Here is a 17,239-nt window from a genome sequence, read left to right on the forward strand (position 1 = left end):
TTTTTCTCGTAATGCACGGCTCAAACGAATCAACTCCCAATGATTCTGCAAGCTCCTCTTGCGTTTGACTCGGATCTTCATCGAGTAATGCTTCCAATTCTTTGTCTTCGAATTTTTTTGGCTGTCCAGAGTGAGGCTTGTCTTCAACGCTGAAATCACCATTCTTGAAACGTCGAAACCATTCCCTACATGATTTATCAGTTGGAGCATTGTCACCATAAACTTCTACAAGCATTCGATGCGCTTCAGCTATACTTTTCTTCCAATTAAAGCAGAAAACTAAAACCTCTCGCAAATGCTGCTTAGTTAATACAAAATTTGACATATTCAACACAGTAAAAAACAGGGGTTTTGTATGAAACTCAAAGCGATATAAATATCCCACTTGAGCGTTTCCATAATAATTTTTTACGACATGAGGGTTACGACTCGAGCGTTATCATGCAGAAGAATAACTTTGTCATGTCTTTGCTCGTATTCCGGCCGTTTTTCTCGTAATGCACGGCTCAAACGAATCAACTCCCAATGATTCTGCAAGCTCCTCTTGCGTTTGACTCGGATCTTCATCGAGTAATGCTTCCAATTCTTTGTCTTCGAATTTTTTTGGCTGTCCAGAGTGAGGCTTGTCTTCAACGCTGAAATCACCATTCTTGAAACGTCGAAACCATTCCCTACATGATTTATCAGTTGGAGCATTGTCACCATAAACTTCTACAAGCATTCGATGCGCTTCAGCTATACTTTTCTTCCAATTAAAGCAGAAAACTAAAACCTCTCGCAAATGCTGCTTAGTTAATACAAAATTTGACATATTCAACACAGTAAAAAACAGGGGTTTTGTATGAAACTCAAAGCGATATAAATTGAATATTATTGACAGATGTCTAACCTCTCTGAAACCACCGAAATCAGCTGTCACTATGAAACATTCATAACAGCCATAGCCATTTTTTGAAAACGGATCGAACTAATTTGTACTCCCAATATTTTATCTCGATTACGACGAGATATTAATCCCTCCCCCGCCTCTGACAGCCAATTATAATGCGATGTTTTTCGATAATAAGTTGATAAATGAATCATTTGTACTTGCTTCAATTCACAAGCAATTAATGTCGCACAAAAATTTGCGGAGCTTGAGATTCGCGATCGGCGTTTCGGCACTCCGACAGCCATCCACGTTCCCCATCGTCTGCGCGACATCCCCATCGTCAGCACATATACACGGAACTGACTTAATATCCCGCACGTGACGAGACGTCCTCGATGGAGGATCACGCACGGGAGGAGTTAAATTTATAGCGAGTCCGCTAAACGTGGCTGCTCCGGGAGTTCCGGAGCTCCGAGAGCGCGATGGTATCGGCGACGATCGTCGACGTTTTAGAACCTAGAAGAAGAAGAAGAAGAAGAAGGTGGAAGAAGAACAGGAGATGGCGGAGGAAGAGGAAGAGGAGGTGGAGAGGCCTGATTCCGTTCCGTAGACACGTCGGGAAAGCCGCGAGTCCGTCGACCGATGGAATTGGCAGAAAGCATCGGAACATCAATAGCCGCTCGCGGCCGTCAATCGGTCGTCGCACGTAACACACTCGCGCGAGCCTGCCGCCTCGGTCGTTTCCGGTTAAGCTCGGCCAGCCTCGGCCGCCAGCATTGTCCCGCGTTGTCAGTTCACGACGAGCCACCATCGGGTGTTCGTCGCGAGCGCGGGAACTCGCCGGTGCGCCGTTAGCGGGAAAATGTGACGCTTTCGAATGGTTCAGTGACAGAGGCGTTGGGTTAAAAACGTGTCTTCGGTCGCTTCTCGCCTGAAGCGAGAGCGCAGGAGAAAGAAAGAAGACGCACAAGTGCCGCGAGCTTCCAGAGCGAGCTCCTTTTCGCGCGGCAGTTCGATCTGCTGTTCGATTAGTAGTGACTTGATATCGCGACACGATCGCCACCGCTGGACCCGCGCCTACTTGCGATATCGCGCGATCGATTTTCAAGTCGGTCGGAGGTAAGGATCAGCCGAGCAGGATCACGGAGTCACGACCAGGCGTGATCCGCGAATTGACCTATCGGTCGATCGCGATGACTCGAAGATCGACCGCGTTCATCCTTCATCAGCGAGCCGCTTTGATATCTTTTTCTTTTTTACGGGCCACGGGACGATTAAGAGATCGTTTCTTTGAGCGTCTTCGAACGATATGTTCCAGGTGTTGAACACTTTGATATCTACATGAAATCTTCTCTCAAAATATCCCTCAATTATTCTTAGAATTACACATTGTTGCGTCAGGTTTCTTTATCCGTTTTGATTTATGAGGAAGGGATCACTTTTTCAAATGAATACTTCCTTAAATGAATACTTTGTTACCTACTTTAAATCTTCCGTATAATATCCCTTAATTATTTTTAGAATTATACACATTGTTATGAGAACATTGTCAGGTTTCCTCATCAACAAACCGCTTAGATTTCTTTTTATGAGGCACGAGATGATTAAGGAATCGTTTCTTTGAGCGTCTTGAAACGTCTGTGATATGCTCGAACACTTTGCTATCTATTTGAAATCTTCGGCAAAAATATCCCTCAATTATTTTCAGAATTACACGTTGTTACGAGAACGTCAGGTGTATGTGATCCGAAACAATTAGCGTGCAAAAATATCGAGCGCCGGTGTTTAATAATTTATACGCGGCCCGTTCCGCTAAAACGCGCGGGATAACGCCGCGGATACGTAACATAAATCTCCCCTGTGTAAAAGCTTAAACATAGAACATAAATCCGCCACGTTAAAATGTACCATGAAACGCGGCGCACGTAGAAAACGTGTGCTTCCAACGTAGCCACCGTCGTCAACGACGACGTCGACGACGACGACGACAACAACAACGGAGACGACGTCGAGTTCGTTCGTATCGGAAATTCGGCGAATGTCATCGCGCCGCACGGCACACACCGGAGTATACTTTATTTTCAGGATTTTCATTCAATTCACTCGGAGACTAACGAGATTGCTCGAACAATTGAATGCAAAATATGAAAAACGAAATTTCCACCGCGATATCGTGGATCAGAGCGATCCTCGAATCATTTCTCGCCAGTCACCACGTTTATGCCACATCGTCTATCCGATAATATTGAAAAAACATCGCATTAATATAATTGGCTGTTAGAGGCGGGGGAGGGATTAATATCTCGTAATCGAGATAAAATACTTGCGCGATTTTATCTCGAATATACCGGCAATCACGAGTACGAATTGACATTTTGCGATCGAAGCTACGTCGTCTCATCAGCCTGATTTGCGTGTTTAATTACACCACTAATTATTGTTTTCAACGCTGCCACTCGGACCAGAGGTACAGCTCAGTGACAGATAAAAAATTCGCAAAATTACGTTCCTAAAATTTCGCGTTATATCATCGTCGCTGTTATTGTTATTCAGCCGTAAACGCTTTCGCACACGAATTGCCGTAATCATAGACACATGTTACCATAGACAGAGAAAAAAATTCTTGAAAATTTATTCGTGGGATATGAAGTTTATTTTTTTCCTTTACAAAGATACATTTTATTTCACGAATATAAATTTTGTCTCGCATAAATAAACTTCATATCTCACAAATAAATTTTCAAATATCTTTTCTCAGTGTAGGGAGTAAACTTCAGTTGAAGAAGTAATAAGGATTTTGCTGTAACTTTATGTACTTTAGAAGACGATCATATGCAGAAATTATTTCACTGAGAGAAAAAATATTTTGAAGATAAAAGAGATTTTATTCGATGGATACTTATAACGTATTTATTTGAGTTTAAATTCGTTTGTTTAAACACAATAAACAATACGCTTTCACGAAAAGAAACGGTTTAACGAAAATATATGTTTTCACATTTGAAAGAAATTTTTTCTACATATATAAATACATATATTAACATAAACACATATGCTATAAGTACTGGTAGAATAGTATTTTTTAGTTTCTCGATATTTTTTCTCTCATTATAAATGAAAGTTTTGTCTGGTTGAAATTCTAGTTACTCACTCTGAATCCTACTTGCACAATCGCCCCAATCTTCCAGCTAGAGAAATCTTAAAGCAATATTTCGACTGGTTCTTTGACTAAAGTCTACAGTTGTAGCGATTCGTGTGCGAAATCGCTCTAATTCTCCGTCTGCAGGTGTCGGCGCACTCGTAGCCAGAGAACATTTATTCACGTTGTCGCGAGAGCTCTCCGCGAGAAAAGGATCCTCGGCGACAATTCCGACCGGTGCGTTTCGGCGTTCGCGAGATTCGATTCGCGAGTCGCGAAACGTGACGGCATGCCTCCGCGTGAGCAACCGGGGGTCGAAGTCCCCCGGGCCCGGAGTTTTTTTCGGGCACGTTTATCTTGATCGTGCGACAGTGCGACGAGGGAGAAAGGGAAAGAGCCGGCCGACCGGCGATATTTGGAGGCCGTCGTTGTCGTCGTCGTCGTCGTCAACGACGAGCGGGCACCTCACGAGAAGTACAAGCGAACCGTGGACCCACGTGGAAACGTGACACGTCGCTCGTGTATCGAGGCTTTACGCCTCGATGAATCGTCTCTCTCCCTCTGGCGAAGTGTGCATCAGGTTTCGGAGCGAATCCGGGTCGCCGACGACGGGTTCCTCTCGCGATCGAGGCTTCTAGGACTCGCGCTCGCTCGCCGCCACCGGGATAAGAGCCGCTCCGATCGCGTGACCTTCGACTTCACCTCCGACTTCCTTCAATCTCTCACTGTTCTAATCTGGTAGAGAGTCGTTCGTGGTTCCGCGAGGTGTTGGTGCCGCGAGATCGCCGCTCGTCACGTAAGGTAAAAGCACCAATGCCTGAACACGTACCTAACTCTGTTATATTGTTCTCGAAACATATTTTTTCAACGATTTTCGTCATCTAGTGGCGAAAATCGAAACTATTGAGACACCGACGAACAGAACTACATCTATCATGCGTATAGCTCATGAGAAATCGATATTATTTGAGAGCAACATTGCCAAATAAAGGGTTAAACTAAATAAACGATTTCTTTCATTGAAAGAAAGAGAGCTAATGTTCTAAGACAATATATATATATATATATATATTTTTCTATTTGAGAAATATTTTATATATTACCGCAAATAAATATGTTATATTGGTATCCATGGAGTAAATATTTACTATTTTTTAGATATTTTTCTCTCAACGTACACATATCGAAAATATGCTTGTATTTTGTGTCTCGAAAGTTTAAATATTTATATTTAAAGACCAAAACAATATATGAGAATGTCCAGATTTAGATACGCGTCCAGGTATTGATACTTTTACTTCACAGACGGACGAGGCTCAGCGTGACGCAAGAATGAAACGCGTTCTCGTTGGCTTATCGCACTCGCTCGTTCCTCGTGTCGATCGAAGTAGCTTCCGTTAGAAATCCAAAGTCGGCAGGTAAACGACGGTTGGGAGGGACGCGAGGTCGGATCGCGCGTGCAAGCCGGTTAATGGTCGGGAAATGGTTCGCCGCACGGCCGTTAGCTAACTGAATTTTCTTTTTCTTCTTTCTCTTTCTATCTCTCTATCTCCTTATGATAGATACCAAGATAATCTAAAGGGAGACAACAAGCTGCTATCGCGGGATTAGCTTGGCCAGACTGTTGCCAACGAGAGAACCAACCACACAGCTCGATTTGTGCGCGCACGTTTCCGGAGCTAGTAATGAATTCTGAACTCTCGGGCGATGTTGCAGCGGCAGTTTAAGCCAGCTAATCCCACCTTAGCGATTCACGGTCTCTCACTTGATTATGCAGTTCTGTCGTATAGAGAAAACGAATTTAATTAACCGAAGTTGCGCCGACCGATGTCGAACCAAAAACCGCCACCCCCGCCTCCCCTTCGCCATTTCGGCGGTTTCTCGATATTTCATTCTATTATTACGAGTGTTATTGCAATGCGTTTAATTCCAGTATTTTTAGCTCACCCTTCTATAAATCAATTCAACACTCGCGAGCGACATCCGGTGATGTTACAACGCTCGAATATTCAGTGGCGTCCTCCCTGCCATTTTGATTGTTTCCAAGTGTTTTATTTCATTGTTACTCTATAAGCATTGTCCACGCGCGATTTATTCTGAATTCGAAATGTTCCAATTAATTCCGAGAACGATGTCACATTCGTGAGCCACGTTCGGTAATGTTTCAACATTCAGAAATTGAACGGCGGACTTAATTGCACGCACGTCGATTGACCGTTCGGGCGCTCGCTAATTGCGTCGCCGCAATATCACCGATTGATTTCATACGTTTGCAAAACAAGCGCGACAACGAGACCGTCTCTCGTCGGCGATTCGCGAAAGGCAGCGCGCAATTAATAATTCCCATGACGCGCTTCGCGAACGAGAGCTCTTTCTATCGCGAATGCGCGCTTGCACGTGAACTTCGACACAGCCTTGCCCCCGCGCGGTGGCAGACGCAGCGCCGGATAAAGTCCGCACGCGAGCATTCGCGAGTTTCCGCGACGATGAAACGCGAACAGCCGGCCGGCGGCCGAAGAGAAACGCGCGACACGTTACTTCCGGCTGGAAATTTATGTCGCGGTTTTCATCAGATTGATCCCAATTAATTACCTGGCTCGCATAAGGAGACGTTGTTGGGCCTTGATTATCAATAAGTCCCAATTATTCACCCAAAAAAATAGATCTTATTCTTAGCGAAATCTTATACAGACAAAACATTTAGTTGAATTAACGAAATTCCAGTGAAATATAAACGAATCGGAAAATTTCGGTCGAGGTTGCCGGAATTCTGTTCAGACCAGAAATCTGGTCAATTTGAACAGAATTCTGATAGCTTCAAACGGAGTTCTCTTTTTTGAAAATTTGTTCATATTTCACCAGAAATCCGGTTAATTTAACCAAATCTTTTTTTCGTGCATATACGGTTTTAAAAGAATTCTTACAAAATCAAAAGAAAAATAGCACCTCGCAATTAGAGCTTTTTTTTAAATATTGGAATATTTTCATTTTAGTTTTTGGAGAATCTTCTTGAGGCCACATGTAAGAAGATTCTACTGAGGATGACATTATATTTTTTTAGACAATAATTCTTATCATTAACAGAGTTCTGATTGCTACGCTACGTTATAACGAATTTATTTATTACAGATTTTGCAGTAAAATCTTACTTCTACTGGTGAAAATCAGCGAGAAATAAGACGAGGTAGTAAAGTGGGGAGTGTTATCGCTGAAAATCATTGTGTATGTTCACTGATGATCGGTGAATTATTAGTCCTTTTGCTGATTCAATCGGAAACATTTTTACTGATTCACTTTAAGAGAGTGACTTATCAGAACCGAGCAACATCACCTTGTACGTAGCAGGTAACTGATTGGAATCAACCCGATCAGGGCCTGGGGATAAATTTCTAGTCGCGTTAGTCGCTTTGCTCCGCAGGATTCGCGCGTTTCGCGCACACACGCATGTGCACGTTCGTCGTTCATTTCCAGACACGAAATTCTCGTCGCGTCCCTCGTCTCGCGAGAGTCCAGGCATCCGGTTATCTTCGAGGTAGGAAATTGCGAGCACCCACCGGCCCCGCGCGGTTCCGTTAATTGTGTTACCTACCCTTCACCTCTCCTCTCCTCTCCTCTCCTCTCCGTCCGTGGTAGTTCGCGGTATTATGCTACTAAATCGCTTTTCATTATTCCTCACGGGGCACACTCCTTCGCGGGGAGTTCGCGATTTTCAATCTTTCACATCGACAGTCACTTTTCTCGTCATTTTTACGTGTGTCTCACGCGGTAATGCTCTTTAGGACAGTAATTAAGTTTCTTTCTTCGTCGAGAGCAATTTCGCATTGATATTAAAGTGACTCGGTAAAGCATGTGGAAACCAGAGAGTTTTTAGTCGGTGCGACACAATGTAACGAATTAACGGGAGAAAATTTTAGAAGAGAACAGCTTTTGATGTACACAATTATGTATATAATTTGTACGTTAATTGCTGAGTCGATGCGCGAAGGAATGTCACGTGCAGTTGCGCGGACGCACGGCTAACTTAGATTAGAAATTCAGATTATCTCGCGTTATCCATCTAAATGGCACGACGAGACTCAAATGAGAATTATACGGTTGTTACGTTACGATACGCTTTTCAACGCTTCGCGAATAGGTAAACTCTCTTTCCCTCCCTCCCTCCCTCCTTCTCTCCTTCTCTCTTTTTCTCCGTCCTTGTGTGCGAGTACGGTGGACTCATTTTATCAACGCGTCTAGCAGGACTTTTACTGTTAGATAGACATCGACCTAACTGGCGTTTCGCGGGCTTCGTCAAGGCTGCATCACGCGATATATCGTGCGCCGCGGTTTCCGCAGCGACGAGCTGTTATTAAGTTTCGGAATTTTTGGAGTAGTCATTCGGGCTGGCTCTCCGTTGCTTTGTTATTCATTTTCTATAGATTACCATATTCTGTCTCGAGACCTAGCGCAGTAAACGCGGAGTTTACGGCGCGTCTGATAAAATCGTGTGAAACGTCACTTGCTAAAAAAGTGTTTGGCTAAACGCCGCCCTATCATGCGTGACGCTTTAAAATCTCTAAACGTGTGAAACATTCCTCGCGATTTTCAAGCGCTTCTACTTTAATAACGATGAATAATTTGTGTTGCATAATTTTACGAGCCTTCGCATCGTATAATTATAATTTTTGAGGTGTGCAGTGCAATTTGAGTCAACCAGATTCGGACAATTTTGAGCCATCGTAACTTTGTCGAAGATCACTATTCTTGGACACATTTTCTTTTCCCAATATGTAGAAAAATTCCAATGATAAGATAGCAGCGCAATAAAATCCAAATCTGCAACTAGACCTGCGTTATTTTGAAATTTTGCCGAATCATTTACGAAAATTGGCAAATAACCGAATATCCCGTTCGGGTCTCACAGACTCGGGGATTAACTATATATCCACGATCTACTAAAAAAGTAAACGAAGTGCTTCACGTGTCCGATTGCTTCCCGATATCGTGACGTCGCGAGGACGACCGAGTCCTTCGCGAAGGTCGAAGAGAGAAAGAAGGAAAGAAGAGGCGATCCCCTCGTTATTGTGTTCGCGGTATCTGGGAAAGATCGTCATCGCGAGGAAACTCGCGACTGACTTTACGACCGCGGAGTAACGAAAAAAGGAGAAAGAAAGAAAGGTTCAATTGCCCGCCGTGGGTTCTCAAGGTAAGACAGATCGTAATAAGCCCTTGAACCTGCGGGCACGAGTCGGACTTTAAGATCGATGTTGCAAGAAACTCGCGGGTCCGTGTGCCGCGTGATTGTTAAGGTTTTATTCGGTGCGCTGCTCGGTTATTGCATCGGTCGTTAGAAGCGACTCACCGCGGGGGGAAAGAGAGAAAGAGAGAGAGAGAATACACAGTGATCGCATATGCGAAATGTAACGCGAGCCTGTGGAGAGGAAAAACTGCTCTTTCTTTCTTTCTCGTCGAGTCAGCTACTGAAAAGTTCAAAAGCATGTCTTTTCTCTCGCGCGAACACGGTGAAGTACGAAAGGATCATTTTCGATGCGCCGATCTCGCGTTTGTTCTCCCTCTAATCTAACTCGAAATTTAAGACATTCAGCCGTAAGTCAACCTTGCGAGTCTCATTCTTTCGGTTTCTTCGTTGCTTCAAATTCTACACAAAATTGTACGATATACATGTGCATTCCGAATTCATCGCGGCTAAGATTACACGCGCCTACGTAATTCCCCCCCTCTTCCCTGCTCTTCTTTTCTTCTCTTCGGCATTTATCCTCGCTTCAGCGTGTGATATAATAAACGCGAGCGTTACATCTCTTCCGCGGAAGAGGCGTCGCGGCTTTCGCGAGCCACTCTAACCGTGATTCAGGCCGTGCTTTAGATGTATCGCGAATTCCGGAACGCAAAGAAGGGATAGAGAGAAAGAGAGAGAGAGAGAGAGAGTGAGAGAGAGGCAGGGAGAAAGGAGAGGCCGGTTCCGTTTCTTACCTCTCGCTCGATCGAACGCGAGAGTCAACGAGCGGAATGATCCGCGCTGGCGGAGAACGCCGAGGGGTCTCCGAACTTGTGCTTTGGCTGTGTGTAACGTCAGCGTGCACGCTTCCGTTTGATCCGAGTTGCCGAATTCTCCTGGCCAAAGCCCGACAATCGTAGCCGCATGAATGGAGGAACCGGGCCGCGTGGTCCGTCGTGAAACTTGGAGCTCGGCTAAGTTTGCGAGCCCACCTTTGGCTTCGTGATCCGGGCCGACCGACCGACTCTCGGGGAACAAATTACGTGTCGGCGCTGCCGGCCGTCGCTTTTCATCAATCCCGGCGTCGTCCCCGTTTCGGCACGAACCCGTATATCGAGAGACGAGTAGCATCAAACCGAAGCGACACGACTGACCAGCGGGTGTTCCTTAAAGCCGTCGCGACGAGAGATTACAGACTCGGACGTTCTTGATTACGCCTTTGCGCTTGGAATTATTCGCGTCGCCGAGGATCGAAAATCGATCCGCCACGTTCACCGCACGGAAGCCGCACACCTGACGAGTATATTCTGTTAATTCGGACGCGTCCTCGGTTAGGGTCTAACTGTTCTCCGTCGTGCCGGCGTTGAACGTCCATGTGCGCCGATTCTGCGTTATCTCTTCAGGAAATATATACACCACAGTTGTCTTCGGAATATGCGACCGAATTATTTCTGAATTATTTTCATTGTTCTACTCAATTTCCCGGCATAAAATATCACGAATTGAGATTTAATTGAATTTGCAACTTTGCTGTAGACTCACTCGTTCAATTTTGCATGTAAGTATTCACTTGACGATTTATAAAGTAGAGAATTCACTCTGTATGAGTAAGAAATAATTCGCGAACTCGATACTGCTTCGACACTGTCACTCTGCTTCTCTGGTAGAATTCCACTCGAGGAGATTTAAAGAGTAGATTTCTTTTGATTGATTTCTGGTTTGGAATATTTTGTTACTCGCGACCGACTCGAATTATATCAGACTTTTTCACTAATTTTGCCCGCTTAAATATTACCCATCTGTATACATATATATATTTCTAAAAATAATTATTTATTTACGTCTTAAAGAGCAAATCGAGTCCATACACAGCTGCTCTCAATGTGCTGAGGAGAGATGTACTTGAAAATTTACTTGTGGGATATATAAAGTTTACTCTAAGAGATAACCTTTTTCTTTACAGAGATCTAAATTCCACGAATAAATTGTCAAGTGTTTTTTCTCAGTGTGTCGATTTATTGCAAAATACTGATCTCCAGTTACGCGTCAATGCATCGATGAATTTGTGCCACCGAGTGTTATCGATTTCGCCTCATCCGGTCGACGTCCGGGAAACAAATCGCACGTCGTTGGCGTGCCTGACAAATCTTCTCCGCGCGCGCGCGCGCGCGCATATCCTCGATTTAAGAAAGCGTCCGGCTCGCTAGAAGGTGACGGCTTTCCTCTCAGCTGATTCGAGATCTTGTCTCTCGTTTCTCTACCCCACTGCCGTCTTCCAGCGCGTTCCCCTACGCGCGGCGTAACATGGGAATAACCGCTGTTATTCGCCTTCTCCCTGGGGCACAGGCCGCATAACCGACTTACATTTAGACGTAACCGCGCTTTGTACGGAGCGCTCTCGCGAATTTAAATTATGCCTACGCATACTGCGCGCGATCCCCTCGCTGCAGACTGTATTACGCGCGTCTAAGACATTCCTCTCCTCTCCCTTTCTCGCCTCACGTTCGATAAATGGAGAACGTTTAATTAGCCGCGTTGTGTGTCTCCGACGGGGCTCCACACGGCGCAAATTCGTTCGCGTAACATCGTCGAATCGTTAATAGTCCCAAGAGACAACATGAGCCGCATGTACGATGAAAATCGTACCATAAATTACGGTGATCTGAATGATTAAACGTTATAATTACAATATCACGTGGAAAAATCGCCAATGCATCGAATGTTTGTTTACTCGGCCTTTAACGATGACTCGTTGGGATCACGCACTGAGAGAAAAATGCATGATATTTGGAACTATAATGGCATAGTAAAAAGCTTATAGTTAGGAATATCATTTTTATAGTAAATGTTACCGTAATATTTGTAATATTTACAATGTAAGCATAGTATAACTGATCCGTGTAAAATTTTTACCAAGAATTATAATTATTTGAAATAAAAAATATAGTAAGGTAGCAAATATTGAGTGGTAAGAGAAATTAACTGTTTTATATAGTCAATACAATTGGAATATTTGGCAAATATAGATACATGTAACTATATTCCCAAAAGGTGCTTTACCATATATATAGAGTAATAAGATGGTGACTATAAATCTGTGTTCATTCTACTATATCTTCATGTTTAGATGAACTATAAATATATGTTTGAGGCCAAAACGAACTATAAAATATAGTGAGATTATAGTTATTCCAACTATTTTTTTCTCTCAGTGCGTAAATCTCTTCAAGGAGTTTATTCATCGGGCATGCAGTTTCAATGGCGTATTTTCAAGGCAGCTGCTCATAAATTCGCTATTTATTGGACAAAATGAATGTTCTCATATATTTATTTGCTTATAATAATCCAAATAATAAATAAAACCAATTTTACGATATCACCTCGCGACGTCAGTTCTTTCTTTTATATGTCGCGTTTCAACTGTGCTTCTACTACAAATTATATATGCAGAATTGCGATATTCAATATTAAATTTCTCACGAATTCTCTCTCTCTCTCTCTCTCTCTCTCTCTCTCTCTCTCTCTCTCTGTATGCAGACAAATCGTGTAATACTTTAACGATACGTTCTGTTGCGACAAATTTTGAGTGAAATTTTGGTATAATTTTTGTATAATTCTGAGCATTTCGGTTTAATATAAGTGAGTAAACTCCTCAATCGTTCCACTCGAACGACTCGATTCTGTCGAGCGAGCCGAGAAGGCGACGCGATTAGCTCTCTTGGGATCAGCATCGTGACGATCCGGGGGAAAAAGGAGGAGAACAACGTTGGCTCACCGATCAACGTCCCATCCTATCGGTTCTCAAGGATTTAATTTCACCCTCGGTCACGGTCGCGCGTCCGTAATTAATAACGCGCATCTATTCGCTCAATTATCCGTAAAGTTTTGAGGCAATTATGCCGCGGCGATCCTTCCGCGGGAAAAATGTCCGGACGCGAGAATGCCCGAGAGTGCGAGATCCTCTGCCGGCCAGCCGCTGCCGGCTTTACGTTACGCTTTGCCTCCCGCCGCGGTCGGCGGTCGTTATCGGTACCGCTGCACCTGGTATCCTTGTTCTCGCCGCGCGGATTCCCAGGAGCCGTCCCGCCGTCCGATGTTTACGAGGGGATCGCGCTTGTCGTAAGTAGGCACTTCGCTTCTGGCCTCCTCTCGTCCTCCCCCTCCTCCTCCTCTCCTCCTCCTCCTCCTCCTCCTCCTGCTGCCCACCCTCCTTCTTCCTCCTCTCTCTTCGGCTTTCCCTGGCCATCCATCCGCTCCCTTCTCTCCTCAAAACCTGGTCCCCCTATCTGGTCGCCGTGAGTAGGCGCTATAAGATTCCCGTGGTAACCGGAACCACACGGATCTCCTCCAGATGCTCTCTCGCTCGACGGACTTGAGGTCGCCCTCGTGCGGCTCCGCGGGGCCTCGTGGCCGCCTTCTTCGTGGCCTCCGTCGGGCGAAATGTCAGGGTTCGCCTGGTTCTCTGCTCGAGGTCCGCGGGCGCGTCCCGGCGGCGGCATCCTTCCTCTCTGTCGCCGGTTTACGAGCCGGTCGTTTTACGACGTGGCTCCTCGCCCCGGTCGATTCGGCGCAACGACTCCACACGGCGCACCTGCGACGATTCTTTCGCGCGAGGTGCCTCTTCGGGTGACGTTGACAGCGATGAGGTGCACATGAGGGTCTTTGGGAACGTAAGGGGAATGCCGGCGGAAGTTGGGAAACAATTTTCTCAGAACAATGGGAACAATCGAGCGTAATTATCAATTTATTCGTGGACATGGCACAAAAATCTTGACAACTAATTTTGAAAAATAATTCTAAAAGAATAATATTAATCCTCAAGTAAATGTATAACATTACTCTTTCATTTGTACACGGAAAAAGGGTTGGATGGACTGATATCTGATGAAATATGAAGAAAATTCCATTGGAGCAGAATTCAAGTTAATCAGAAATCTGGATAATTTCAACTGAATTCTGACAACTCTAACCGGAATTTCTGAATCGTTCGTATTTCACCAGGAATTGGTAAAATCCGATCAAACCTTTTCCCGCGTGTAGATAATTATAAAAACTAAGATATGTTTTAAAGATAAAATAATAATTTTTTAGCACTATAAGAGAAAGCCTATGTTTGAAAAAATATTTTTTTACGTAATGTAAGAAACATTCGTTTATTTGAGTTAGTGTGACCTCCACTTACAGAGTTCATGGACACACTGAAAGATTATCAACAGTTATTTCAAGTAATTAATGACTCTTCCCAAATTGTTATTAATGAGTAATACTTGAGAGAAGTGATTCTGCCGCCATAAGACGCACGCCTTAGCATTCTTCGAAAGGTGTGACGCGTTTCCTCGAGCGTGTACCCGACATCCAACGGGTATATCGTTGCGTGCGAGGAGCGGCTCGCGATTAATTACACAAAATTGGGAAGGGGAGATCTTTCCGCCTTGACGCGGAACCGCCGTGATCCTGTTCCTCGCGAATTTTCGATTACGCCCCCGCGGGACAGGTCTCGCGCAAACCGGCAATTTTTTTTTCTTTCTCTCTCCCCTCTTCTGCTCTTCCTCTTCGCATACACCGGCTGTTACGCTTCTCTCCCTCGTTCTCTCCATTCCTCCTCCAGGATGAAGGGGGCGGGCGGGAAGGACAGAGGGCAACGAATCCTACATCCCGTAGTCACGAAACGCGACTACATGTCCGCCCGCCAACTTCGAACTCGGGGATGCGAACGACCTCTCGGCCGGCCGGCCAGCCGCCGCTTTCCTTTTCCTCTTCTTCCCTCTCCTGTGTGTGTTCCTTCCCGCCGTGCGTTCGTCCGCACGTCCCGCGCGCGCACACCCGGTATACTCTCGCGAAACCAGTTCACGCGCGCCGTGATATTCGGCGCGATCGTGATCTTGATCTGCGCGCGGGATCGGTCGCTCGGTGCAAGCGCACGCATGCACTCACGCACGTACTACGTCCTAACGCAACGGAAACGCGAGAGCGGTTTGTTCCCGCAAATTGTGGACCATCGATAACCCGCCGTGAAATGCCGACGGAGAAACGCTCAGCGGCTGATTGCGCCGCGAGCCACCAAATCCGATTCGAGAAATAGCGAAACGCTTCTTTCTCTTCTGCCTCCTCTTCCCCCCTTCCTCAGCCCTCACCCACTCCTTCACTTCCTCTCTGCCTCCGGTATCTCCGCCTCTTTGTCTTTTTCGCCGTACCTGCGTCGACGGTATCTCTTCGCGATCTCCTCGTGGCCGCCGAGTGATAAATAACTTAAGCGCTGATCGATGAATAAGCGAAACTCGAGTCCGATTGTACGATACGATATGTCTGAAGCCCGCGAGTCCGTTACGTGTAAGTGTCCGTAATCTTCGGGTTGGAAACATCTTCACTGGGACGCTCGTTCGACGATCTTGTCTGATTAATTTCCCAGATAGACTTTCGTGATTATCACGACGTGAGACAATCGACGATGGGAACTTTACGATTCTTTCAATTACGTTGCTGAGGCAAATATGTTGCATTGAATTAATTATTAAACTTACATCGCGCAGCAATGCAAATTTCTTGCTGTATCGTTGCAGCAACACGCCCACTAAGAGTTGCGCTCAGATTTCCATTTGTTACGTTTAACATGACATATTGTTTGGGACGAATCTTGATCATTTTTGCTTTTTTTTCTTTCGCGTTTCTGTTCCGTCATTCTGCGCGATAAATAGGTATATGAATGTGCGATCTCATCAGCCATAGGGAACTCAACACTGCTAAATCTCGAATTTTAATATACATTCTGCAAAAAGTTTTATGTTAAATCCAACATTTCACATGTCCCAATCGATCCACTCTTTGTGTTAATTTAACGCAACGCAAATATGTATGAACGAATGATACAAATCATACGTCGGGAATTAACGCGAGAAGGCAACATTTGGACACTACTGTGTTATTTTAACAATGACGAAATGATGAATAGGAACTCAATGCAGAAGAGTCGAACAACGAACGCAACGATAATATGTTGGATTAACATGCAAGCTATACACTGAGAGAAAAATTATTTTAAAATCAACAAATATTTCCTTGGTGGGTGCCATTAACATATTTACATAAATCTACATTCTCTTTACTTAAATCAAATATTGTTTATTTAAATTAAGTAAACAATATTTGATTTAAGTAAAGAAAATATAGATTTAAGTAAATACCAGGTCTATAAATATAAAACCGGAATTTGCCCATAAATGGCCCTAGCTGTCAATGTAGTTACTGTTAAACCGCGTCATTGGCGCCATTTCCTTGTTGACATCTCTGACAAAGATTTTCAACTCACAACAATACAAGTTTCATACAACAGCATAGTTTGTAATAGCGTTGAACATGTCGAATTTTGTGCCTGGAAACTACGATTTGCGGACAGCATTGATTTTCTGTTACCATTTGAAGAAAACTGCTGCAGAATCGCATCGAATGCTTGTCGAAGCTTACGGTGAGCATGCTCTTGGTAAATCACAGTGCTTTGAGTGGTTTAAAAAATTCAAAAGTGGCGATTTTGACGTGAGAAACGAAGAACGTGGAAGACCACCGAAAAAGTTTGAAGACAGCGAATTGCAAGCATTGTTGGATGAGGATGACACTCAAACGCAACAACAACTCGCGGATCAATTAAATGTGACACGAGAAGCCGTCTCCATACCGTTTGAAAGCATGGAAAAGATCCAGAAGATGGGAAAATGGGTTCCACATGAACTGAATGAAAGACAGCAGGAAAACCGAAAAACCACTTGCGAAATGCTGCTCGCCAGGTACAAAAGAAAGTCATTTCTCCATCGAATTGTGACTGGCGATGAAAAGTGGATATATTTTGAGAATCCTAAGCGTAAAAGATCATGGGTAACTCCAGGCGAACCATCGACATCGACTGCAAGGCCAAATCGCTATGGACGGAAGACAATGCTCTGTGTTTGGTGGGATCAGAAGGGTGTGATCTATTATGAGCTGCTAAAACCTGACCAAACCGTTAATACTGAACGCTACCGAC

General features: G+C 44.5%; 1 protein-coding gene across 6 annotated transcripts in view; it reads left to right on the top strand.

The window, feature by feature from the left end:
• LOC116853897 (probable Ras GTPase-activating protein) overlaps positions 1-17,239 on the top strand; it is a 552,848-nt gene that overhangs the window by 218,910 nt on the left and 316,699 nt on the right. For 4 of the 6 annotated variants that reach the window (XM_032835239.1, XM_032835256.1, XM_032835267.1 and 1 more), the window contains exon 1: positions 1,675-1,990. The exons of the other annotated variants lie outside the window; for them this stretch is intronic. The gene's annotated coding sequence lies outside the window, so the exon portion shown is untranslated. Of the gene's footprint in view, positions 1-1,674; positions 1,991-17,239 lie in introns of those variants that run through there. 6 annotated transcript variants of the gene reach the window in all.

This window comes from Odontomachus brunneus, unplaced genomic scaffold, assembly GCF_010583005.1.
Source record: "Odontomachus brunneus isolate Ranch 3 - 2012 unplaced genomic scaffold, Obru_v1 Obru_scaffold_001, whole genome shotgun sequence".
NCBI lineage: Eukaryota > Metazoa > Arthropoda > Insecta > Hymenoptera > Formicidae > Odontomachus > Odontomachus brunneus.